The sequence below is a fragment of the Canis aureus genome, chromosome 29 (genome assembly GCF_053574225.1).
Source record: "Canis aureus isolate CA01 chromosome 29, VMU_Caureus_v.1.0, whole genome shotgun sequence".
NCBI classification, from domain to species: domain Eukaryota; kingdom Metazoa; phylum Chordata; class Mammalia; order Carnivora; family Canidae; genus Canis; species Canis aureus.
The window spans coordinates 18,216,183-18,242,335 of NC_135639.1; the positions used below are offsets into that span (position 1 = coordinate 18,216,183).

Consider the following 26,153-nt stretch of genomic DNA (forward strand, 5'->3'; position numbering starts at 1 on the left):
GCTCCAGAAAACATCATGATCTCTCACATACTTTAACATAAAAATTAACTTTGGCAATGTGATTGAATTATGTAGGATTTTTCACTACCTTCTGTGTTCAAGAATTCTGTCATTAAAATGTGTAGTTATATTTGTGATTATTCATGGCTTTGGAGACAACAGCTTGAGTACAGGCTGGGTCTTTCTTCTAAAAATGTCAAGCCACTTTTGAGTCTTTTATTTCAACCGGCAGAACCTGACACATATCATGCTCATTCTAGCAGATCTTAAGAGCTATTAATAAAATATTAATAAACATTCTGTATATATATTCATATTTCATTGTAAACATATTTACCAATTTTGTTCTTCTCAGATATAAGACTTCATGAGTTCAAGGAAGAAAATCCTGAGAGAGAGAGAGAGACATTGGCTGTCCATGAACAAATACAAACATCAGAACGTTCACACTGATTCTTTTAAATTTATCTTTCAACATTTGAATATTACTGGTCATATCCTTCATGCAGACCTTGAACACACAGGCTGGAGGGATTAGGTAAAACCACCCCCCTTCTGAGCCCCTAGGAAGCCTAACTAAGCATTTTGTGTATATAGATGGTGCCTTCCTGCGTTTTTTTTTTTTTTTTCCTTTAAGGTGGAGAAAACAGGACTCATGACGTTAATGTCCTGTTGTAAAAGGACAAAAATAGACGTGATGGAAAGGTCTCCAGTTTTTCTTGCCTCTGACCCTCATCTCTTTAATTTTCCCCTTTCTGCCTTTCTTGGGCTGCCTTCCTTGCCCTTGAACCATGATTAATTAAAGAAAACTACTAGACTTGCTAAAACAGTTCTTGAGAGTAATGTCTGACATTTATCAGAACAGCATTGCACAGATAATCTTGAGCAAGAGGCACAAAAACTAGAACAGAACTCAAGCAATCGCCCACTGTTCTGTGAGTTTTGTGGCAGCAGTTAAAGACCAACAGCTACCTGAGTCCCACTGCAGAGACATACTGCCTCTCTTGCACTCATTCTTATGGAACTCAGGCCCTGCTTTGACTCAGTTACCTCTTACACATCCCCTCTGATGTGCATGAGCTGAGCAAAGCTTTTATTCAAGCCACTTCAACTATTTTCTTTTCACACTTTGAGAGAGAAATCAGCCAAATCCTGTTCACCCTAATATCTCCTCTTGGAAATCCTCATTCACCCCTGAAGACTGGGTAGATGCCTGCCCTATAGTGTCTCTCAGCCAATCCAGAAATTCCTTTATTATGGCATTTAATGTACTGAATGACAATTACCTCTGTACTCTCAAGAGAACATAAACTCCCTGAAGGCAGGACTTTGTCTTATGTTGACACATAGGAGACACTCATATATTTCCTAAATGAATGACTGACTGACCTGAGTTATACAGGTACAAAGCGGTGATGCATTCTTATTAAGCTTGCTTCATTTGAAGTCTAGCCACGCTTCTTAACCTGGCCAGATCTCAGTAATTAACTGTGTCAAAAGAATGCGTATATGGAGAAACAGAGTAATTTAAGAAATGTTCATTATCACCAATCACTAGGGAAAACTCTCTGGGTTTCATTTCCATAATTCAGTTGTCACCTTGTGGTTCAGATGATGTCACATGAGTTAATCACTATCGATTTGTTCTTTGTGAATTACTGCTGGACATTAAAGCTGGTAGCATTGTGCTTATGTTACGGTTATCTCTGCCCTCACCTTCCCTATCTTCCCTGTGATTTGTTTTGATAGGCTTAAGTTGGGGTAGTTTTAAGTTTCTGCACAGACCCAGTGGTATTGACCTGGTAAGTGATGGTTCCTTTGGATGGATGAGTGCTGTCATTTTCTAGACGGGCTGTTTCTTTGATGACCCAAGTCTCTAAAATGTGACTCAGTATCCTTGGAGATAAGGTCCTGGTTGATTCAACTTCTCAGTCTCAGCTAAGAAAAATGCTTTCTCTTTTACAGAGTATGGAATATAGGATATGGCTTGTTGAACTTCATGTTAGTGGCTCAGAACATGGCATGTAGTAGATGTTCCTTAAGTGTTTGCTGAGAGGAAAACTGACAATTAGAGATTATAGTCATTGCAGCAAGTCATAATAGAAATGAGACCAAAGTGCCATCAGAGGTCAGAATGGAAATAGGGTTAACACAGTCATATTTAGTGTCCTCTGTTCCTTCTTCTTGTTTTTTAAAATCACTTTTCCTCTCCCTTCAACTTAACAGGAAAAACAATCTCTAGATTGGTGTCATCAGATTTTATTATTCTTTAAAATTGTTCTTCAAAGTGTGTGCCAATGGGATTTTAGTTCTAGAAGGTGCAGATATCACTTTGTCTCACAGTGTATGGGCAACCTGGCAATAGCCACTTGTCTCTTCTTGGCATACATTGTTCCAGGAACTCATGGCTTCTTCCTACTAGCTCCTGGAACTCTGTACCTAAGGGCTTTCTTTGAGCACAACCCATATGCAGGACAAAATAGAGGTGCTGAAGGGTTGATAGCCTTGGCTTAGCCTTTGGCCAAAGATGGGAGTTGGTAGATGAAAACCTCAGCTTCTTTCTTTGCCTTTTAGGTGAGACAGCACTCTGGTGTGTTCAAGTCCTGAAAGAAATCCAGAGAGGTAAGCTGCCCATTAACATACCCTACATTTTCTTTCTTCTCTGTCCTGTTTCCCTTCTCCACATCCTTAATAAAATATTTACACTCATATCCTTATCTTAGTTCCACTACTCAGGGATCCAATGCTAAGATCAAATGGCTTCCTAAGTTAAAGAAAATTGGAAGACATTGGGTTAAAGTTACACAGGTGTCTCCTTCTCAGAGTCCTTAATATGCTAATATTTATTGTGACTATCCAAGGGAATTGGTGTAGGGATTATTCCCAAACTTAATTAGGATCGTTTCTCCCCCATTCCCAAGCATTTTATGAGATTAGTTTGTGAGGAACAAACTTGGGAATTATACTTTTGGGACATTCTAACTCCAGCAAAACCTCCTTATACAAAATATTTTGTGACAAGATGATTAGCCTTAAAGAATTAGGAATTTTTATATTAGAATTACTAGTTATGAGTAGTTTGAATAACCCATCATGGTTTTCAAAGGGTAAGACACTGAAATGTTATGAGGCCATAACTTTAGCTTCATTGTGGGTCATCACCCTTGGTGAGTAGACAGTTAACTTAAATGATGGAGTCACCTCAGTCCCCACGATCCCAGCAAGGAAGTCATGGAAATGATAAATGCAGTAACATTTTCTGTGGCTTTGATAGAAATACATTTTTGATCTGGAGAGACAGATATGATTCCCATGTTATAAATGAGGAAACTAAAGCTCTCAGAAAGGTTAAGAGAAGTCTCCAAAGTCATACTGCTATAAAAAAAATGACAAGTCCAGGGCCAGAAGGTTGAGCTTCATCCTAGTCCAGTGCTCTCTCCTCTGTTCCTTATTGCTTCCATGTGATATGGGAGCAAGAAGATTAGAATGGAGAGACGGGCTGGACTAGGAGAATCCTAGTTCAAAAAAATCTGGAGAACAGAACTGAGGGTTTGTTTTATGGGCTATTCAGTCAGTGGGTCTTTGTATCTTTGGACAGAAATCAAAGTCCATGTTCCCTTTCCTATTCATTTCCCTTTCTGTGATGTTCTGCTGCTTCTTCCTAAAGTACATTATGATAGACAAGGTAGTGAAGAGGATCTCCATTCCAATATGTCTTATGTTACAACCCCTTCTCTCTATACATTTACATCTTTCTGAGAAACCTAATTTGTGGATCACACGTTTGGTTTCAGGAGAGGGTCTTGTGTTAACATTGCTTTCTTGGTCTTCAATTAAAGGACCAGTAGCGATGCAAGTTTTTGTTTGTTTGTTCTATTGTTTGTTTGTTTACTTAATCCTTAAGTACTTATTATTTTAAATAGTATTTTAAAGTATTTTAAACAGTGAGAGCTTAATGATCTAAACAGGAAAATTGGAAGCAAGGCTTATAGTTCCAGGTCTGGGAAAAAAAAAATCTACTGGAGACCTGTTAAAATAAAATAAAATAAATGTTGAGAAGCTGCCCTTTAAGTTTTTCTATTTTGTCTTGGAGTTTCTGCATAATAAATTTGGGTGCTATGTCACTAACATAATTTAACCATACATCACTTAGTCTTTCTCTAGCTTCTGTGGTTTTTAAGATGTCTACTACTCTGAAGATAATTCTAAGAGATTCTGACAATGACAAATACTTTATGAATGCTGGAAGGTAAAATAAAACAAAAAATAAAAACCATACCAAAGACTTAGTCATATAGAAGTTCTGGTTCTTGGTATTGGGATACAATGCAACAGTTCTCAGATGCCTCTGTTATGGGCATACCCAACACTGACTAAGGTGTCACTTATTTCTCTTTCACTCAATAGAATATGTCCTACAAAAAGTTATCTATTGCAAATTTAGTAACTTATCACTGATTTTATTTTAAAGAATATGTTAAAAATAATAAAGCATTTAAAAATAATTATTTTTAACACTAAAGCTTCACCTCCAGTTGCAGAGCATGAGTCTATACTCTTGTAAAAAATTAAAACAACAGATACATTTGTAGATTAAAAAGTAAAAGCTTCCCTGTAGCCTACTCTACCCTCCCAATTCTGTTACTTTCCCCGAATAAGCACTCTCTACGGTATGAGGTTGTATTCTTTCTCAATAGGAGACTACTTACGGACTTTTGTTGTTGGTATTCTTACTGTTAACAAGCAATGCTGCATTGTGTCCACATGGCCAGTATTTCCCAGGCTGAAGAATACACCTATTTTAAATTCTCGCAGATACTGCTGATGCCTCCAAAGGGCTAGAACAACGTACACATGCATCCCCAACCTGAGATTTGACCCATTCCCCCATGCCATCGCCTTTGCCGATCCTGAATGTTATCACTTCATTTTCTAAGTTGGCAGTAGAAAAATGACATTGCTATTTCAGTTTGCATTTGCTTGGCCACTAGTGAGATGAAAAACAACTTTTTCACAATCTTTTTGGCCATTTGGCTTCTTTAGGAATTATTTATTTGTTACTTCGCTGATTATTTACCTGTTGTAGCTCAATTCCAAATCCACCCTTCTAGATTTTAGGTCTATTGTGCTGGAATTGGAGCTCTGAAAACTGGTTTCCTCAGTCGTTCTTACTCCTTGGATCTAACAGTGTAAGGGACGCTGTATTAGGGGAGATTAGAAAGTGGTAGAATGGGAGAATGGACTTACATCACATTTTTTCCTGTTGCTGTGAGCATTGCTCCAGGAGCAGTAGTGAGCTGCAACTATGGGCTTCTCTAGCCTTCCCAGAATGAGTCACATCTGCCCCCCTTCACAGGTTCTGGTAACTCTACCTCTTTCTTTTCTTGTGTCCTTAGCTCGAGAAGCGATAGTTGGTTCCTACAGTTAACATATCTAGGTTACTCCAGTGTTACCCCTTTTCTCCCTTAGCCCTCCAACACTTGGGTAACCAACTTCCTATATCAAATCCCCTGTTCAAAATACTTAATGTGTTTCTGTTTTACTGACCGGACCTTGACTATTGACTGATTTATCAATTAGCGTATTTGTATTGTTGTTAATTTTCAAGAGTTCTTCTTTTTTGTTGTTGTTGTTTTTAAGAGCTCTTTCTGATTTAACACATTAAGTGTTGTAAATATATTCTCTCAGTGCAAAATTTCCATATTCTTATTTTTGTGTCTTAGCTTGGGATTTTCTAGAAAACATAATCTGAGCAAGGTTATTATGAAAACAATTTAGTAAAGGATGCAAACCATGGCCCCCAGAATATGGGGCAATAAAAAGGTGTATGAAGAGGAAAGTAAATGCAAAATGGTCAATTACTGAATTGGCCATTAGCTTCAGGAGAGAAAAGAAAAAAGCATGGCCAATTTATCAGTCCTTCGAGGCTAGTAAGGCTATTTGGGGGGAAAGAATAAGAAATTTATATATAGGCTTCTTTCTTAATCTTGTCCCCTACTTCTCATTGCTCAAATTTTGCCCCACGATGGTCAGCTTTGAAGTACTTCACTAGCACTTCTCTCTCTGAGTCCAGGGAAGTCAGAACCGCTGTAGATAAAAAAAAAAAAAAAAAAAAAAAAGAACCGCTGTAGATATGACAGGAGGACCTGGGCACTGAAGTTACTAGGACCCCACTGCAGCAGGGGCGACAATGCCATGCTGGAACCTAATCTCAAGTTCCTCAAGGAGAATGAGAAACACAGCAGTATTAGAAGATAAGCGATGGCTGGGATCTCCTATGTATCCACCAAATAGGTGGTCCAGACCTGGGAGCAGGTGGGCCTGAACAAGTTTAGGGAAACACCAACCATCTACACTGTGGATAAATATGCTACGATATGGATCTGTTTCTGCATTCTACAATCTATCCCACTGATCTATTTGTCAACAAGTCTTTATAGTTACATTGTTTTGTAGAAAGATCTTTCCTATCCCTGAGTATTTTACATTCTTTCTAATTGTAGAATCCTAAATCTTCTTGAGATTTTTATTGGAAGTGATTGATTTATTGATAATTTAAATATTATTAACGTGGGGGGGGGGAGGAGCAAGATGGCGGAAGAGTAGGGTCTCCAAATCACCTGTCTCCACCAAATTACCTAGAAAACCTTCCAATCATCCTGAAAATCTATGAATTCGGCCTGAGAATTAAAGAGAGAACAGCTGGAATGCAACAGTGAGAAGAGTTCGTGCTTCTATCAAGAGTTACAAAATCTGGATTACAATTCAATGTCAGAAAGCCAATTCAGAAGCACTATTATACAGCTACTGGTGGCTCTAGAAAAAAGTATAAAGGACTCAAGAGACTTCATGACTGCAGAATTTAGAGCTAATCAGGCAGAAATTAAAAATCAATTGAATGAGATGCAATCCAAACTAGAAGTCCTAACGACGAGGGTTAACGAGGTGGAAGAACGAGTGAGTGACATAGAAGACAAGTTGATAGCAAAGAGGGAAACTGAGGAAAAAAGAGACAAACAATTAAAAGACCATGAGGATAGATTAAGGGAAATAAACGACAGCCTGAGAAAGAAAAACCTACGTTTAATTGGGGTTCCCGAGGGCGCCGAAAGGGACAGAGGGCCAGAATATGTATTTGAACAAATTCTAGCTGAAAACTTTCCTAACCTGGGAAGGGAAACAGGCATTCAGATCCAGGAAATAGAGAGATCCCCCCCTAAAATCAATAAAAACCGTTCAACACCTCGACATTTAATAGTTAAGCTTGCAAATTCCAAAGATAAAGAGAAGATCCTTAAAGCAGCAAGAGACAAGAAATCCCTGACTTTTATGGGGAGGAGTATTAGGGTAACAGCAGACCTCTCCACAGAGACCTGGCAGGCCAGAAAGGGCTGGCAGGATATATTCAGGGTCCTAAATGAAAAGAACATGCAACCAAGAATACTTTATCCAGCAAGGCTCTCATTCAAAATGGAAGGAGAGATAAAGAGCTTCCAAGACAGGCAGCAACTAAAAGAATATGTGACCTCCAAACCAGCTCTGCAAGAAATTTTAAGGGGGACTCTTAAAATTCCCCTTTAAGAAGAAGTTCAGTGGAACAGTCCACAAAAACAAGGACTGAATAGATATCATGATGACACTAAACTCATATCTCTCAATAGTAACTCTGAATGTGAACGGGCTTAATGACCCCATCAAAAGGTGCAGGGTTTCAGACTGGATAAAAAAGCAGGACCCATCTATTTGCTGTCTACAAGAGACTCATTTTAGACAGAAGGACACCTACAGCCTGAAAATGAAAGGTTGGAGAACCATTTACCATTCGAATGGTCCTCAAAAGAAAGCAGGGGTAGCCATCCTTATATCAGATAAACTAAAATTTACCCCAAAGACTGTAGTGAGAGATGAAGAGGGACACTATATCATACTTAAAGGATCTATTCAACAAGAGGACTTAACAATCCTCAATATATATGCCCTGAATGTGGGAGCAGCCAAATATATCAATCAATTATTTACCAAAGTGAAGAAATACTTAGATAATAATACACTTATACTTGGTGACTTCAATCTAGCTCTTTCTATACTCGATAGGTCTTCTAAGCACAACATCTCCAAAGAAACGAGAGCTTTAAATGATACACTGAACCAGATGGATTTCACAGATATCTACAGAACTTTACATCCAAACTCAACTGAATACACATTCTTCTCAAGCGCACATGGAACTTTCTCCAGAATAGACCACATATTGGGTCACAAATCGGGTCTGAACCGATACCAAAAGATTGGGATTGTCCCCTGCATATTCTCAGACCATAATGCCTTGAAATTAGAACTAAATCACAACAAGAAGTTTGGAAGGACCTCAAACACGTGGAGGTTAAGGACCATCCTGCTAAAAGATAAAAGGGTCAACCAGGAAATTAAGGAAGAATTAAAAAGATTCATGGAAACTAATGAGAATGAAGATACAACCGTTCGAAATCTTTGGGATGCAGCAAAAGCAGTCCTAGGGGGAAATACATCGCAATACAAGCATCCATTCAAAAACTGGAAAGAACTCAAATACAAAAGCTAACCTTACACATAAAGGAGCTAGAGAAAAAACAGCAAATAGATCCTACACCCAAGAGAAGAAGGGAGTTAATAAAGATTCGAGCAGAACTCAATGAAATCGAGACCAGAAGAACTGTGGAACAGATCAACAAAACCAGGAGTTGGTTCTTTGAAAGAATTAACAAGATAGAAAAACCATTAGCCAGCCTTATTGAAAAGAAGAGAGAGAAGACTCAAATTAATAAAATCATGAATGAGAAAGGAGAGATCACTACCAACACCAAGGAAATACAAACGATTTTAAAAACATATTATGAACAGCTATACGCCAATAAATTAGGCAATCTAGAAGAAATGGACGCATTCCTGGAAAGCTACAAACTACCAAAACTGGAACAGGAAGAAATAGAAAACCTGAACAGGCCAATAACCAGGGAGGAAATTGAAGCAGTCATCAAAAACCTCCCAAGACACAAGAGTCCAGGGCCAGATGGCTTCCCAGGGGAATTTTATCAAACGTTTAAAGAAGAAACCATACCTATTCTCCTAAAGCTGTTTGGAAAGATAGAAAGAGATGGAGTACTTCCAAATTCGTTCTATGAGGCCAGCATCACCTTAATTCCAAAACCAGACAAAGACCCCACCAAAAAGGAGAATTACAGACCAATATCCCTGATGAACATGGATGCAAAAATTCTCAACAAGATACTGGCCAATAGGATCCAACAGTACATTAAAAAAATTATTCACCATGACCAAGTAGGATTTATCCCTGGGACACAAGGCTGGTTCAACACCCGTAAAACAATCAATGTGATTCATCATATCAGCAAGAGAAAAACCAAGAATGATATGATCCTCTCATTGGATGCAGAGAAAGCATTTGACAAAATACAGCATCCATTCCTGATCAAAACTCTTCAGAGTGTAGGGATAGAGGGAACATTCCTCGACATCTTAAAAGCCATCTATGAAAAGCCCACAGCAAATATCATTCTCAATGGGGAAGCACTGGGAGCCTTTCCCCTAAGATCAGGAACAAGACAGGGATGTCCACTCTCACCACTGCTGTTCAACATAGTACTGGAAGTCCTAGCCTCAGCAATCAGACAACAAAAAGACATTAAAGGCATTCAAATTGGCAAAGAAGAAGTCAAACTCTCCCTCTTCGCCGATGACATGATACTCTACATAGAAAACCCAAAAGTCTCCACCCCAAGATTGCTAGAACTCATACGGCAATTCGGTAGCGTGGCAGGATACAAAATCAATGCCCAGAAGTCAGTGGCATTTCTATACACTAACAATGAGACTGAAGAAAGAGAAATTAAGGAGTCAATCCCATTTACAATTGCACCCAAAAGCATAAGATACCTAGGAATAAACCTAACCAAAGATGTAAAGGATCTATACCCTCAAAACTATAGAACACTTCTGAAAGAAATTGAGGAAGACACAAAGAGATGGAAAAATATTCCATGCTCATGGATTGGCAGAATTAATATTGTGAAAATGTCAATGTTACCCAGGGCAATATACACGTTTAATGCAATCCCTATCAAAATACCATGGACTTTCTTCAGAGAGTTAGAACAAATTATTTTAAGATTTGTGTGGAATCAGAAAAGACCCCGAATAGCCAGGGGAATTTTAAAAAAGAAAACCATATCTGGGGGCATCACAATGCCAGATTTCAGGTTGTACTACAAAGCTGTGGTCATCAAGACAGTGTGGTACTGGCACAAAAACAGACACATAGATCAGTGGAACAGAATAGAGAACCCAGAAGTGGACCCTGAACTTTATGGGCAACTAATATTCGATAAAGGAGGAAAGACTATCCATTGGAAGAAAGACAGTCTCTTCAATAAATGGTGCTGGGAAAATTGGACATCCACATGCAGAAGAATGAAACTAGACCACTCTCTTTCACCATACACAAAGATAAACTCAAAATGGATGAAAGATCTAAATGTGAGACAAGATTCCATCAAAATCCTAGAGAAGAACACAGGCAACACCCTTTTTGAACTCGGCCATAGTAACTTCTTGCAAGATACATCCACGAAGGCAAAAGAAACAAAAGCAAAAATGAACTATTGGGACTTCATCAAGATAAGAAGCTTTTGCACAGCAAAGGATACAGTCAACAAAACTCAAAGACAACCTACAGAATGGGAGAAGATATTTGCAAATGACATATCAGATAAAGGGCTAGTTTCCAAGATCTATAAAGAACTTATTAAACTCAAAACCAAAGAAACAAACAATCCAATCATGAAATGGGCAAAAGACATGAACAGAAATCTCACAGAAGAAGACATAGACATGGCCAACATGCACATGAGAAAATGCTCTGCATCACTTGCCATCAGGGAAATACAAATCAAAACCACAATGAGATACCACCTCACACCAGTGAGAATGGGGAAAATTAACAAGGCAGGAAACAACAAATGTTGGAGAGGATGTGGAGAAAAGGGAACCCTCTTACACTGTTGGTGGGAATGTGAACTGGTGCAGCCACTGTGGAAAACTGTGTGGAGGTTCCTCAAACAGTTAAAAATATACCTGCCCTACGACCCAGCAATTGCACTGTTGGGGATTTACCCCAAAGATACAAATGCAATGAAACGCTGGGACACCTGCACCCCGATGTTTCTAGCAGCAATGGCCACGATAGCCAAACTGTGGAAGGAGCCTCGGTGTCCAACGAAAGATGAATGGATAAAGAAGATGTGGTTTATGTATACAATGGAATATTACTCAGCTATTAGAAATGACAAATACCCACCATTTGCTTCAACGTGGATGGAACTGGAGGGTATTATGCTGAGTGAAGTAAGTCAGTCGGAGAAGGACAAACATTATATGTTCTCATTCATTTGGGGAATATAAATAATAGTGAAAGGGAAAATAAGGGAAGGGAGAAGAAATGTGTGGGAAATATCAGAAAGGGAGACAGAACATAAAGACTGCTAACTCTGGGAAACGAACTAGGGGTGGTAGAAGGGGAGGAGGGCGGGGGGTGGGAGTGAATGGGTGATGGGCACTGGGTGTTATTCTGTATGTTAGTAAATTGAACACCAATAAAAAAAAAATAAAAAAAAAATGAAATGGGCAAAAGACATGAAGAGAAATCTCACAGAGGAAGACATAGACATGGCCAACATGCACATGAGAAAATGCTCTGCATCACTTGCCATCAGGGAAATACAAATCAAAACCACAATGAGATACCACCTCACACCAGTGAGAATGGGGAAAATTAACAAGGCAGGAAACAACAAATGTTGGAGAGGATGTGGAGAAAAGGGAACCCTCATACACTGTTGGTGGGAATGTGAACTGGTGCAGCCACTCTGGAAAACTGTGTGGAGGTTCCTCAATCAGTTAAAAATATACCTGCCCTATGACCCAGCAATTGTACTGTTGGGGATTTACCCCAAAGATACAAATGCAATGAAACGCCGGGACACCTGCACCCCGATGTTTATAGCAGCAATGGCCACGATAGCCAAACTGTGGAAGGAGCCTCGGTGTCCATCGAAAGATGAATGGATAAAGAAGATGTGGTTTATGTATACAATGGAATATTACTCAGCTATTAGAAATGACAAATACCCACCATTTGCTTCAACGTGGATGGAACTGGAGGGTATTATGCTGAGTGAAGTAAGCCAGTCGGAGAAGGACAAACATTATATGTTCTCATTCATTTGGGGAATATAAATAATAGTGAAAGGGAATATAAGGGAAGGGGGAAGAAATGTGTGGGAAATATCAGAAAGGGAGATAGAACGTAAAGACTGCTAACTCTGGGAAACGAACTAGGGGTGGTGGAAGGGGAGGAGGGCGGGGGGTGGGAGTGAATGGGTGACGGACACTGGGGTTTATTCTGTATGTTAGTAAATTGAACACCAATAAAAAATAAATTAAAAAAAATATATTATTAACGTGTAAGTCTTCCCAAGCAGAAAATGGCTTGGCTTTCCATACATTTGAGCTTTTACAATTTTTCCATCTATTTTATTTTATTAAAGTTTTATTTTAATTCCAGTATAGATAACATAAGTGTTATATTAATTTCAGGTGTACTATATAGTGATTCAACAATTCTGTACATTACTCAGTACTCATGATATGTATATTCTTTAATCCCTATCATTTACTTCACTCATTTCCCCCCCCCCCCACCTTTGATAACCACCAGTTCATTCTCTATAAATAAGAATCTGCTTCTTGGTTTGTCTCTCTCTCTCTTTTTCTTTTTTATTTTCCTTTGTTTTGTTGCTTGAATTCGTATGAATGAAATCATATAGTATATTTCTTTCTCTGACTGACTTATTTCACCTGGCATTATACTCTCTAGTTCCATCCATGTTGTTGCAAGTGGCTAGATTTCATTCCTTTTTATGACTAAATAATATTCCATTGTATATATATATACCACATCTTCTTTATCCATTCATCTATCAATGGACACTTGGATTGCCTTTATAATTTGGTTATTGTAAATAATATTGCAATAAACATAGGAGTGCATATATCTTTTCAAATTAATGTTTTCATATTTTTTAGGTAAACACCCAGTAGTGTGATTATTAGATTGTAGAGTAGTTCTATTTTTAATTTTTTCGAGGAAACTCCATACTGTTTTCCACAGTGGCAGCCCCAGTAGGCATTACTGCCAACAGCACATGAGGGTTCATTTTTCTCTATGGCCTCACCAACATTTGTTATTTCTTATTTAACCAAAAACCTGCTTCTACAGTTTTTAAAAAATTATTTTCTTCTCATTTTGCATATTCCCTCTTGGATTTTGCTCCAAGTTTTTACTGCATTTTGTGATCTCTTTTCCCATAATGCCATTTTCTACTTTGTTATCTCTGGATATTTGTATATTATTGGTTACCCAATTCAATCACTTCTAGAGCTTTCCCATGAGTGATAATAGTTGGCTAGTAGTTTTTGTTGAGTTTTGGTAGATAGAAGCACTACAGATTTATTTCTTTTTTCACTATTTATACATTATATTTGTTTCTATCTTTATTTTCTCATCTTCCTGTTCCATGTTGATTAGCAAGTATAATAGTAGGCATTCTTATTTTAATTCTTTTATGGTAATGCTTTTACAAAGTAATGTTAGTGTAGATTTTTTTAATAAGTATTTCCTCAATCTAAGGAAAATAACTACAGACATTTTATTAATCTATGCTTATTGGGAGGTTGATTTCAAACATAAAGTATTAAATTTTGTTAAATACTTTTCTAGCATCTTTTTTATTAAAATGATTATATTGTCCTTATACTTAAATCTGCTAATTGTGATCTTTTCTATAGTAGATTTCCTAATGTTAAGTACCCTTGCATTATTGGGACATATAGTTTCTTATTCTTTTGATATACTACTAGATTGGGTCTGCTAATACTTATTTAAGATGAGAGATCTATAAGCATAAGTGAGATTGCTCTTTTTCTACTTTTGTGTTGTCCTGATGTGTAAAAAGTACTGGGTTACACTGGGCTTGTAGATGGAGTCAACGTGTTTTTTTAGAATAATTTGTAACATAGGAATTAGCTGTTTTCTTGAAAGTTTTGAAGAACTAACCAAAGAAACAATTTAGGTATGATAACAATAGAAAATTGAACTCTTCTTTTTTTTTTTTTTTAAAGATTTTATTTACTAAAAAAAAAAAAAAGATTTTATTTACTTATTCATGAGAGATAGAGAGGCAGAGGCAGAGTGAGAAGCCGACTCTGTGGAGCAGGGAGTCCATTGTTGGACTTGATCCCAGGACCCTGGAATCACAACCTGAGCAGAAGACAGATGCTTAACTGGCTGAGCCATCCAGGAGCCCCCAAAATTGACTACTTAAAAGTATTTCTATAGTTACTGCTTTGTTGATTTAAATTTGGAATTTATATTTTTCTATAAAGTCAGTTATTTCAATAAAAAATTTTCAAATGTATTTTTATAATGTATGTAATATGTATTTTGAATGCCTCCTCTATATTAGTAGTTATTATTGTCTTTTTCATTCTGATTTTTTGCCTTATTTCTTTATTTCTAAGTAGGTACCCTACAAATTTAATGAATTTGTTGGTTTTAAAAACAAAAGCAAAATTTTAATCAATTGAGAGTTTTTGCTTTGGTGTGTTTTTTTTTAAGATTTTATTTATTCATAAGAGACAGAGAGAGAGAAAGAGAGAGGGAGAGGCAGAGACATAGGCAGAGGGAAAAGCAGACTCCATGCAGGAAGCAGGATGTGGGACTCGATTCCAAGACTCCAGGATTATACCTGAGCCAAAGGCAGACGCTCAACCACTGAGCATTCCTGCTTTGGTGTTGAATAGTATTTACATATGCTTTTATTCTTATCAATTCCTTATTTCTATTTATCTTACATTTGCATGGCAGTTCCCTTGTAGCTTCCGGTGTTAAACAAATTTTCCATTTTTTCCCCCTTCAAACACAAGCACTTATGGATACTCATTTTCCTATGAAAGTAGCTTTATTATTTTTTTAAAAAGATTTTATTTATTTATTCATGAGAGACAGAGAGAGAGAGAGAGAGAGAGAGAGAGGCAGAGGGATAAGCAGACTCCAAGCAGGGAGACTGACGCGGGACTCAATTCCGGGACTCCAGGATTGCGCCCTGGGCCAAAGGCAGGCACTAAACCACTGAGCCACCCAGGGATTCCCTCATTATGGTTTTAATTTGTGTTTTTCTAATTACAAGTAATCTTGAACATCTTTTCATGTATTTCATTGCGATCTGGACATCTTCTTGCTAAAGTGTCTGTTCAAATCTTTGTCCATTTTCTATTAGGTTTCATTTTCTTAAGTTGTATGAGTTCTTTATATATTCAGGATACATATCTTTTATCAACTCTGATTTATAAAGATTTTCTCTTGGTCTGTGCCATGTCTTCTGAGTCTCTTAACAGTGTTTATGAAGAGAGTTTTTAGTTTGATGAAGTCCAACTTAGCAAATGTTTCTTTTATGAATGGAACTTTTGGTGTTATATCAAAGAAATCTTTGCCTCATTCATTGTTCAGAAATATTTTCTCCTATGTTTTCTAGAAATGTCATAATTCTATGATTTTGAGTAAATTTTGTGTGTGGTATGAAGTATGGATTTAATTTTTCTTTCCTTATTAATATACAACTTTCAGCACTATTTGCTGAAAAGATGATCCTTTCTTCACTGAATTACCTTTGTAACTTTGTTAAAATCCAACAAGTATGTCTCTGTGTGTGTATCTTTACTTCAATACCATGTATCTTGATTTTTGCAGATTTATAGTAAGTCTGAAATCAGGTAGTTCTTGTTCTCCAACTTAGTTCTTGTTGATCAAAGTTGTGTTGTCTATTCTAGGTGAATTGTATTTTCACATGAAATTGCATGAAATTTGTACTCAGTTTTGGGAGAATCAATATCTAAATAATGTTAAATCTTTTGAAATAGTTTAATACTCCATTATTCAGAATTTCTTTCATTTAGCACAGCATTGTTAGTATGATTTTTTTTTTGGCTTTCATTGTATAGGCCTCACACTTAGTTTATCTGATTTGTTACATCTATGTCATATTTTGATGATATTATAAATAGTATCAATTTATAATTTCAATTTATGATTGTTCAAGGTTAGAAAATAAAAATGTAATTGGATTTTATTGGCCTTGAAATATATGTAAAAATGTAAAATAAATAGTAGTCTTTTTGATAATAGCTATCATAATAGATGTGAGGTGATATCTCATTGTGGCTTTGATTTGCATTTTCCTGATGATGTCTTTGGAAAGATATTTAGATCTGCCCATTTTTTAATTGGATTGTTTGTTTTATGTTATTAAGTTGATGAGTTCTTTACATATTTTAGATATTAGTTCTTTATCAAATATATGATTTGCAAATATTTTCTCCTATTCAGTAGTTTGACCTTTTTTTTGGTAATTTTGTTGTTGTTATACAGAAGTGTTTAGTTTTGATAGAGTCCCACTTGCTTATTTGTGTTGCTTTTGCATTTGGGGACAGATTAAAAAAATCATTGCCAAGACCCATGGCAAGAAGATTATTGCCTATGTTTCCTTCTAGGAGTTTTATGGTTTTGAGTTTTACATCAAGCCTTTAATTCATTTTGACTTAGTTTTTTGTATATGATTTAAAATAGTGGTCCAGTTTCAGTCCTTTGCATGTGGCTGTCTAGTTTTCCCAACATCATTTATTGAAGAGACTGTACTTTCCCTATCATATATTCATATTTCCTTTGTTGTAAATTAATTCACCAAACATGCATGGGCTTATTTCTGGGGTCTCTATTCTGTTCCATTGACCTACAAATTTGCTTTATGCCAATAACTTACTGTTTTAATTATTATATCTTTGTAATATAATTTAAAATTAGGAAGCATGATGCCTCCAGCTTTGTTCTTCTTTGTCAAGATTGCTTTGGCTATTTGAAGTCTTTTATGGATTATATGCTCTGTTTCTGTGAAAATGCCTTTGAAATTTTGATGGGGATTGCATTGAATCTGTATATTGCTTTGGATAATATAAGAATTTTTTTAAATAAATTAATTTTTTATTGGTGTTCAATTTACCAACATACAGAATAACACCCAGTGCTCATCCGGTCAAGTGCCCCCATCAGTGCCCATCACCCATTCACCCCCACCCCCCGCCTTCCTCCCCTTCCACCACCCCTAGTTCGATTACCCGAGTTAGGAGTCTTTTTCTTCTCCCTTCCCTTATATTCCCTTTCACTGTTATTTATATTCCCCAAATGAATGAGAACATACACTGTTTGTCCTTCTCCAATTGCCTTACTTCACTCAGCATAATACCCTCCAGTTCCATCCACGTTGAAGCAAATGGTGGGTATTTGTCGTTTCTAATAGCTGAGTAATATTCCATTGTGTACATAAACCACATCTTCTTTATCCATTCATCTTTCGATGGACACCAAGGCTCCTTCCACAGTTTGGCTATTGTGGACATTGCTGCTATAAACATCGGGGTGCAGGTGTCCCTGCGTTTCATTGCATCTGTATCTTTGGGGTAAATCCCCAACAGTGCAATTGCTGGGTCGTTGGGCAGGTCTATTTTTAAATCTTTGAGGAACCTCCACACAGTTTTCCAGAGTGGCTGCACCAGTTCACATTCCCACCAACAGTGTAAGAGGGTTCCCTTTTCTCCACATCCTCTCCAACATTTGTGGTTTCCTGCCTTGTTAATTTTCCCCATTCTCACTGGTGTGAGGTGGTATCTCATTGTGGTTTTGATTTGTATTTCCCTGATAGCAAGTGATGCAGAGCATTTTCTCATGTGCATGTTGGCCATGTCTATGTCTTCCTCTGTGAGATTTCTGTTCATGTCTTTTGCCCATTTCATGATTGGATTGTTTGTTTCTTTGCTGTTGAGTTTAATAAGTTCTTTATAGATCTTAGGAACTAGCCCTTTATCTGATACGTCATTTGCAAATATCTTCTCCCATTCTGTAGGTTGTCTTTGAGTTTTGTTGACTGTATCCTTTGCTGTGCAAAAGCTTGATTAAGTCCCAATAGTTCATTTTTGCTTTTGTTTCTTTTGCCTTCATGGATGTATCTTGCAAGAAGTTAATATGGCCGAGTTCAAAAAGGGTGTTGCCTGTGTTCTCCTCTAGGATTTTGATGGAATCTTGTCTCACATTTAGATCTTTCATCCATTTTGAGTTTATCTTTGTGTATGGTGAAAGAGAGTGGTCTAGTTTCATTCTTCTGCATGTGGATGTCCAATTTTCCCAGCACCATTTATTGAGGAGACTGTCTTTATTCCAGTGGATAGTCTTTCCTCCTTTATTGAATATTAGTTGACCATAAAGTTCAGGGTCCACTTCTAGGTTCTCTATTCTTTTCCATTGATCTATGTGTCTGTTTTTGTGCCAGTACCACACTGTCTTGATGACCACAGCTTTGTAGTACAACCTGAAATCTGGCATTGTGATGCCCCCAGCTATGGTTTTCTTTTTTAAAATTCCCCTGGCTATTCGGCGTCTTTTCTGATTCCACACAAATCTTAAAATAATTTGTTCTAACTCTCTGAAGAAAGTCCATGGTATTTTGATAGGGATTGCATTAAATGTGTAAATTGCCCTGGGTAACATTGACATTTTCACAATATTAATTCTGTCAATCCATGAGCATGGAATATTTTTCCATCTCTTTGTGTCTTCCTCAATTTCTTTGGAAGTGTTCTATAGTTTTTAGGGTATAGATACTTTACCTCTTTGGTTAGGTTTATTCCTAGGTATCTTATGCTTTGGGTGCAATTGTAAATGGGATTGACTCCTTAATTTCTCTTTCTTCAGTCTCATTGTTAGTGTATAGAAATGCCACTGACTTCTGGGCATTTATTTTGTATCCTGCCATGCTGCCAAATTGCTGTATGAGTTCTAGCAATCTTGGGGTGGAGGCTTTTGGGTAATATAAGAATTTTAACAATATTCTTTCAATCAATGAGCGCAGACTATCATTCCATTTATTTGTATCATCTTCAATTTCTTTCATTACTATCTTATAATTTTCAAGATCTAGCTCTTTTATTTCCTTAGTTAAATTTATTCTTTTTGATATAATTGTAAGTGGTATAATTTTCATAGTTTCTATTTCTGATTGTTTATTATTAGTGTATAGAAATGCAACAGATTTTTGAGTATTAATTTTGTATCCTGTAACTTTACTGGATTTGTTTATTGATTGTAACTGTTATATGACAGAGTTTTTAGGCATATGTGATATGCCTTCTGCAAGTAGTGATGGTCTTATTTCTTCCTTTCTGATTTATTTTTTTTAAGTTTTTTTATTTATTTATGATAGTCACACAGAGAGAGAGAGAAAAAGAGGCAGAGACATAGGCAGAGGGAGAAGCAGGCTCCATGCACCGGGAGCCCGATGTGGGATTCGATCCCAGGTCTCCAGGATTGCGCTCTGGGCCAAAGGCAGGCGCTAAACCGCTGCGCCACCCAGGGATCCCCCTTTCTGATTTATATGACACTTATATCTCTTTATTGCCTAATTGTTCTGGCTAGGATTTTCAATGCTATATTGAATAAAAATGATGAGAGTGGGCATCCTTGTCTTATTCCCAATCTTAATGAAAATCTGTCAGCTTTTCACTACTGAATATGATGTTAGCTGTGGGCTTGTCATATAAGGCCTCTATTATATTATGTTCTCTCTATACTTGTATTGTTGAATTTTTATCATACATGGATGTTAAATTTTATCAAATGCCTTTCTGCATCAATTTAGTTGATCATGATTGTTATCTTTCATTTTGTTAATGTGGTACATCTCATTACGGATTTGTGGGTGTTGAACCATCCTTGCATTGTTGAATAGGTCCCACTTGATCATGATGTATGATATTTTTAATGTATTATTGAATTTGGTTTGCTAATATTTTGATGAAGATTTTTGCATCTATGTTCATCAGGGGTATTGGCCTATGCTTTTTTTGTGGCATCCTTGTTTGGTTTTATATCAGGGTAATTCTGGCCTCATAAAATAAATTTGAAAGAGTTCCCTCATCTTTCCACGTTTTTGGAAGAGCTTGAGAAGGATTTGAATGTTTGGTAGAATTCATCAGTGAAGTTATCTGGTCCTGGACTTGTTTGTTGGGAGATTTTTTTATTACTGATTCAATCTCCTTTCTAGTAATTGATCTGTACAGATTTTCTATTTCATCATCATTCAGTCTTGCTAGGTTGTATGTTTCTAGGAATGTATCCATTTCTCCTAGGTTGTCCACTTTGTTAGCATGATATTGTTTATAGTAGTCTCTCATGAGTCTTGGTATTTCTATGGTATCAGTTGCATCATCTTCTCTTTCATTTCTGGCTCTATTTATTTGAGTTGCCTCTCTTTTTATCTTGGTGAGTCTAGTTAAAGGTTTGTCAATTTTGTTTGTCTTTTCAAAGAAGCAGCTCTTATTTTCATTGATCCTTTATTATTATTTTTTAGTTTATATTTCATTAATTTCTGGTCTAATTTTTGTTATTTCCTTTTTTCTACAAATTTTGTGTTTTATTTATTTTTTTCCTTGTTTCTTGAGGTATATTATGTGAAGTTTTTTTTAAAGATTTGTTTATTTATTATTTGGGATAGGGGGAGAATGGAGAGGCAGAGGGAGAGAGAATCTCAAGCAGACACCCCATTGAACACAGACCCAAATGTATGGCTCAGTCTGATGGTCCTGAGATCATGACCTAAGCCAAAATCAAGAGTCTGATGCTTGACTGACTGAGCCACCCAGGCACTGCATCCTGTGAGTTACTAAATTAAGAATGGATATTAGATTTTTATCAAATGCTTTTTTAGATATGTTAAGTATCATATTATTTTGTGTATGCTAGTCTGTAGTATGGTGAATTATACTGTGATTTTTAAATGTTATTTTCTTGGGATAAACCCTACTCAGTCATGGTGCAGTTTCTTAGTATTGTTGGATTACAATTTACTAAAATTTTGTTAGGAAATTTTCTATGTTCAGGAGAGATATTGGTCTGTAGTTTTCTTGTAACTTTTGGTTTATAGTTTCTGGATTTTGTAGCAGAATAAAGAAAAACTATTCCTCTTCCTACAGAGCACTTCTGACACCAAATGTCTATGTTTTCTACACCAAGCAAGTCTCTAATTCTCTATAGCCATCCCTTAGGTGTCCTATAATTTAACTCAATTCTGACACTAACTAGAGTTGGTGCAGACTCCACAAATCTCAGTATCACAGGACTACTCCTACTTCAGATGCCAATTGCAAGTCCCAGCTTGTCATCAGTTCTCCTGACCAACCAGCTATATAAATCAGAGGTTCTCACAACATCCTATTCAGTTTTGATAATTTGCTACAATGGCTCACAGAACTCAAGGAAATACTTTGCTTATTTTTACCAGTTTATTTCAAAGTATGCAAATGAACAGATGAAGAAGTGCATAGGGCAAGATCTGGAAGTGTCCTGAGCACAAAAGCTTCTATCCCTATAGAGTAAGGTTCCATTCCCCTCCCAGCAAGTGGAGGCATTCACTACCCTGGAAGCTCTCTGAACCATATATTTTAAAGATTTCTATCAAGGCATTATCAATTATAAATTCAATCTTTTTTGTTTGTTTGTTTGTTTGTTTTTATAATAAATTTATTTTTTATTGGTGTTCAATTTGCCAACATACAGAATAACAACCAGTGCTCATCCCGTCAAGTGCCCCCCTCAGTGCCCGTCACCCATTCACCCCCACCCCCCGCCCTCCTCCCCTTCCACCACCCCTAGTTCATTTCCCAGAGTTAGGAGTCTTTATGTTCTGTCTCCCTTTCTGATATTTCCCACACATTTCTAATCTTTAGCCCCTTTCTCTTCCCCAGAGATTGGGGAATAAAGCTGAAAGTTCAACTTCTAATCTAATCAAGCTTGACATTCTTTTGGTGACCAGCTTCCATCCTAAAGTTATCCAGGGGCCTACCAAACATCATCTAATTAGAACAAAAGAAGCTTCTATGAGTTAGGAAATTCCAAGGAATTTAGCAACTCTAAGATGCTCCTATCATGGCCATCACTCAGGAGATTACAAGGGTTTTAGGAATTCTGTGTCATGAACCAGGAGCAGAGATGAAATATATATTTATTATGTCACTTAGGATGATGTTGTGTTTAATGCTTCTTGCAGTGCAGAATTAGAAGAAATAAATTCTTTTAGATTTTGTATATCTGAAAAAAAAACTTATGTCATCTCTCTTTTTTTAAAAGATATTTCACTGGAAGTTGAATTCTAGGTTGAGGTTTATTTTTTAACTTTGAAGGATGTTGTTCCACTCTCTTGGTTTGCATTCTTTCCAATGAGTAATATGCTACTATCTTTATCTTTCTCTCTATGTAATGTTTCCTTTTCTTCTGGCTGCTTTGAAGACTTTTCTCTATTGCCAGCTTTAAACAAATAGATTATGATGGGCCTTGGTGTAGTTTTCTTCATGTTTCATGTGCTTAGGATTTGTTGAGGTTCTTGGATTTACAATTCTCATTAAATTTGGAAATATTTTGGACATTACTTATTTAATTTATTTTTCTGTCCCTCCTCTTCTCTCTCTTGGGAATTCCAATTATACATATATTGGACTGCTTACACTTATTTTTAATAATAAATTTATTTTTTATTGGTGTTCAATTTGCCAACATACAGAATAACACCCAGTGCTCATCCCGTCAAGTGCCCCCCTCAGTGCCTGTCACCCATTCACCCCCACCCCCCACCCTCCTCCCCTTCCACCACCCCTAGTTCCTTTCCCAGAGTTAGGAGTCTTTATGTTCTGTCTCTCTTTCTGATATTTCCCACACATTTCTTCTCCCTTCCCTTCTAACCCTTTCACTATTATTTATATTCCCCAAATCAATGAGACCATATAATGTTTGTCCTTCTCCGATTGAGTCATTTCACTCAGCATAATGCCCTCCAGTTCCATCCACGTTGAAGCAAATGGTAGGTATTTGTCATTTCTAATGGCTGAGTAATATTCCATTGTATACATAAACCACATTTTCTTTATCCATTCATCTTTCGATGGACACCGAGTCTCCTTCCACAGTTTGGCTATTGTGGACATTGCTGCTATAAACATCGGGGTGCAGGTGTCCCTGCGTTTCATTGCATCTGTATCTTTGGGGTAAATCCCCAACAGTGCAATTGCTGGGTCATAGGGCAGGTCTATTTTTAACTCTTTGAGGAACCTCCACACAGTTTTCCAGAGTGGCTGCACCAGTTCACATTCCCACCAACAGTGTAAGAGGGTTCCCTTTTCTCCGCCTCCTCTCCAACATTTCTGGTTTCCTGTTTTGTTAATTTTCCCCATTCTCACTGGTGTGAGGTGGTATCTCATTGTGGTTTTGATTTGTATTTCCCTGATGGCCAGTGATGTGGAGCATTTTCTCATGTGCTTGTTGGCCATGTCTAGGTCTTCTGTGAAATTTCTGTTCATGTCTTTTGCCCATTTCATGATTGGATTGTTTGTTTCCTTGCTGTTGAGTTTAATAAGTTCTTTATAGATCTTGGAAACTATCCCTTTATCTGATACATCATTTGAAAATATCTTCTCCCATTCTGTAGGTTGTCTTTGAGTTTTGTTGACTGTATCCTTTGCTGTGCAAAAGCTTCTTATCTTGGTTAAGTCCCAATAGTTCATTTTTGCTTTTGTTTCTTTTGCCTTCGTATCCTTTGCTGTGCAAAAGCTTCTTATCTTGATTAAGTCCCAATAGTTCATTTTTGCTTTTGTTTCTTTTGCCTTCATGGATGTATCTTGCAAGAAGTTAATATGGCCGAGTTCAAAAAGGGTGTTGCCTGTGTTCTCCTCTAGGATTTTGATGGAATCTTGTCTCACATTTAGATCTTTCATCCATTTTGAGTTTATCTTTGTGTATGGTGAAAGAGAGTGGTCTAGTTTCATTCTTCTGCATGTGGATGTCCAATTTTCCCAGCACCATTTATTGAGGAGACTGTCTTTATTCCAGTGGATAGTCTTTCCTCCTTTATTGAATATTAGTTGACCATAAAGTTCAGGGTCCACTTCTAGGTTCTCTATTCTTTTCCATTGATCTATGTGTCTGTTTTTGTGCCAGTACCACACTGTCTTGATGACCACAGCTTTGTAGTACAACCTGAAATCTGGCATTGTGATGCCCCCAGCTATGGTTTTCTTTTTTAAAATTCCCCTGGCTATTCGGGGTCTTTTCTGATTCCACACAAATCTTAAAATAATTTGTTCTAACTCTCTGAAGAAAGTCCATGGTATTTTGATAGGGATTGCATTAAATGTGTAAATTGCCCTGGGTAACATTGACATTTTCACAATATTAATTCTGTCAATCCATGAGCATGGAATATTTTTCCATCTCTTTGTGTCTTCCTCAATTTCTTTGGAAGTGTTCTATAGTTTTTAGGGTATAGATCCTTTACCTCTTTGGTTAGGTTTATTCTTAGGTATCTTATGCTTTGGGTGCAATTGTAAATGGGATTGACTCCTTAATTTCTCTTTCTTCAGTCTCATTGTTAGTGTATAGAAATGCCACTGACTTCTGGGCATTTATTTTGTATCCTGCCATGCTGCCAAATTGCTGTATGAGTTCTAGCAATCTTGGGGTGGAGGCTTTTGGGTTTTCTATGTAGAGTATCATGTCATCGGTGAAGAGGGAGAGTTTGACTTCTTCTTTGCCAATTTGAATGCCTTTAATGTCTTTTTGTTGTCTGATTGCTGAGGCAAGGACTTCCAGTACTATGTTGAATAGCAGTGGTGAAAGTGGACATCCCTGTCTTGTTCCTGATCTTAGGGGAAAGTCTCCCAGTACTTCCCCATTGAGAATTATATTTGCTGTGGGCTTTTTGTAGATGGCTTTTAAGATGTTGAGGAATGTTCCCTCTATCCCTGCACTCTGAAGAGTTTTGATCAGGAATGGATGCTGTAGTTTGTCAAATGCTTTCTCTGCATCTAATGAGAGGATCATATCGTTCTTGGTTTTTGTCTTGCTGATATGATGAATCACACTGATTGTTTTATGAGTGTTGAACCAGCCTTGTGTCCCGGGAATAAATCCTACTTGGTCATGCTGAATAATTTTCTTAATGTACTGTTGGATCCTATTGGCTAGTATCATGTTGAGAATTTTTGCATCCACGTTCATTAGGGATTTTGGTCTATAATTCTCCTTTTTGGTGGAGTCTTTGTCTGGTTTTGGAATTAAGGTGATGCTGGCCTCATAGAACGAATTTGGAAGTACTCCATCTCTTTCTATCTTTCCAAACAGTTTTAGTAGAATAGGTATGGTTTCTTCTTTAAACGTTTGATGGAATTCCCCTGGGAAGCCATCTGGCCCTGGACTTTTGAGTCTTGGGAGGTTGTTGATGACTGCTTCAATTTCCTCCCTTGTTATTGGCCTGTTCAGGTTTTCTATTTCTTCCTGTTCCAGTTTTGGTAGTTTGTGGCTTTCCAGAAATACATCCATTTCTTCTAGATTGCCTAATTTATTGGCATACAGCTGTTCATAATATGTTTTTAAAAACGTTTGTATTTCCTTGGTGTTGGTAGTGATCTCTCCTTTCTCATTCATGATTTTATTAATTTGAGTCTTCGCTCTCTTCTTTTCAATAAGGCTGGCTAATGGTTTATCTATCTTATTAATTCTTTCAAAGAACCAACTCCTGGTTCTGTTGATCTGTTCCACAGTTCTTCTGGTCTCGATTTCATTGAGTTCTGTTTGAATCTTTATTAACTGTCTTCTTCTGCTGGGTGTAGGATCTATTTGCTGTTTTTTCTCTAGCTCCTTTATGTGTAAGGTTAGCTTTTGTATTTGAGTTCTTTCCAGTTTTTGAATGGATGCTTGTATTGCGATGTATTTCCCCCTCAGGACTGCTTTTGCTGCATCCCAAAGATTTTGAACGGTTGTATCTTCATTCTTATTAGTTTCCATGAATCTTTTAAATTCTTCCTTAATTTCCTGGTTGACCCTTTCATCTTTTAGCAGGATAGTCCTTTACCTCCACGTGTTTGAAGTCCTTCTAAACTTCTTGTTGTGA

General features: G+C 37.1%; 1 long non-coding RNA gene across 7 annotated transcripts in view; it reads left to right on the forward strand.

Moving 5' to 3' along the window:
* The window catches only part of LOC144300794 (uncharacterized), a 340,674-nt gene that overhangs the window by 91,784 nt on the left and 222,737 nt on the right, over positions 1 to 26,153 (forward strand). For all 7 annotated transcript variants that reach the window (XR_013367574.1, XR_013367578.1, XR_013367577.1 and 4 more), the window contains exon 4: positions 2,575 to 2,622. This is a non-coding gene — a long non-coding RNA (uncharacterized LOC144300794). The remainder of the gene's footprint in view (positions 1 to 2,574; positions 2,623 to 26,153) is intronic.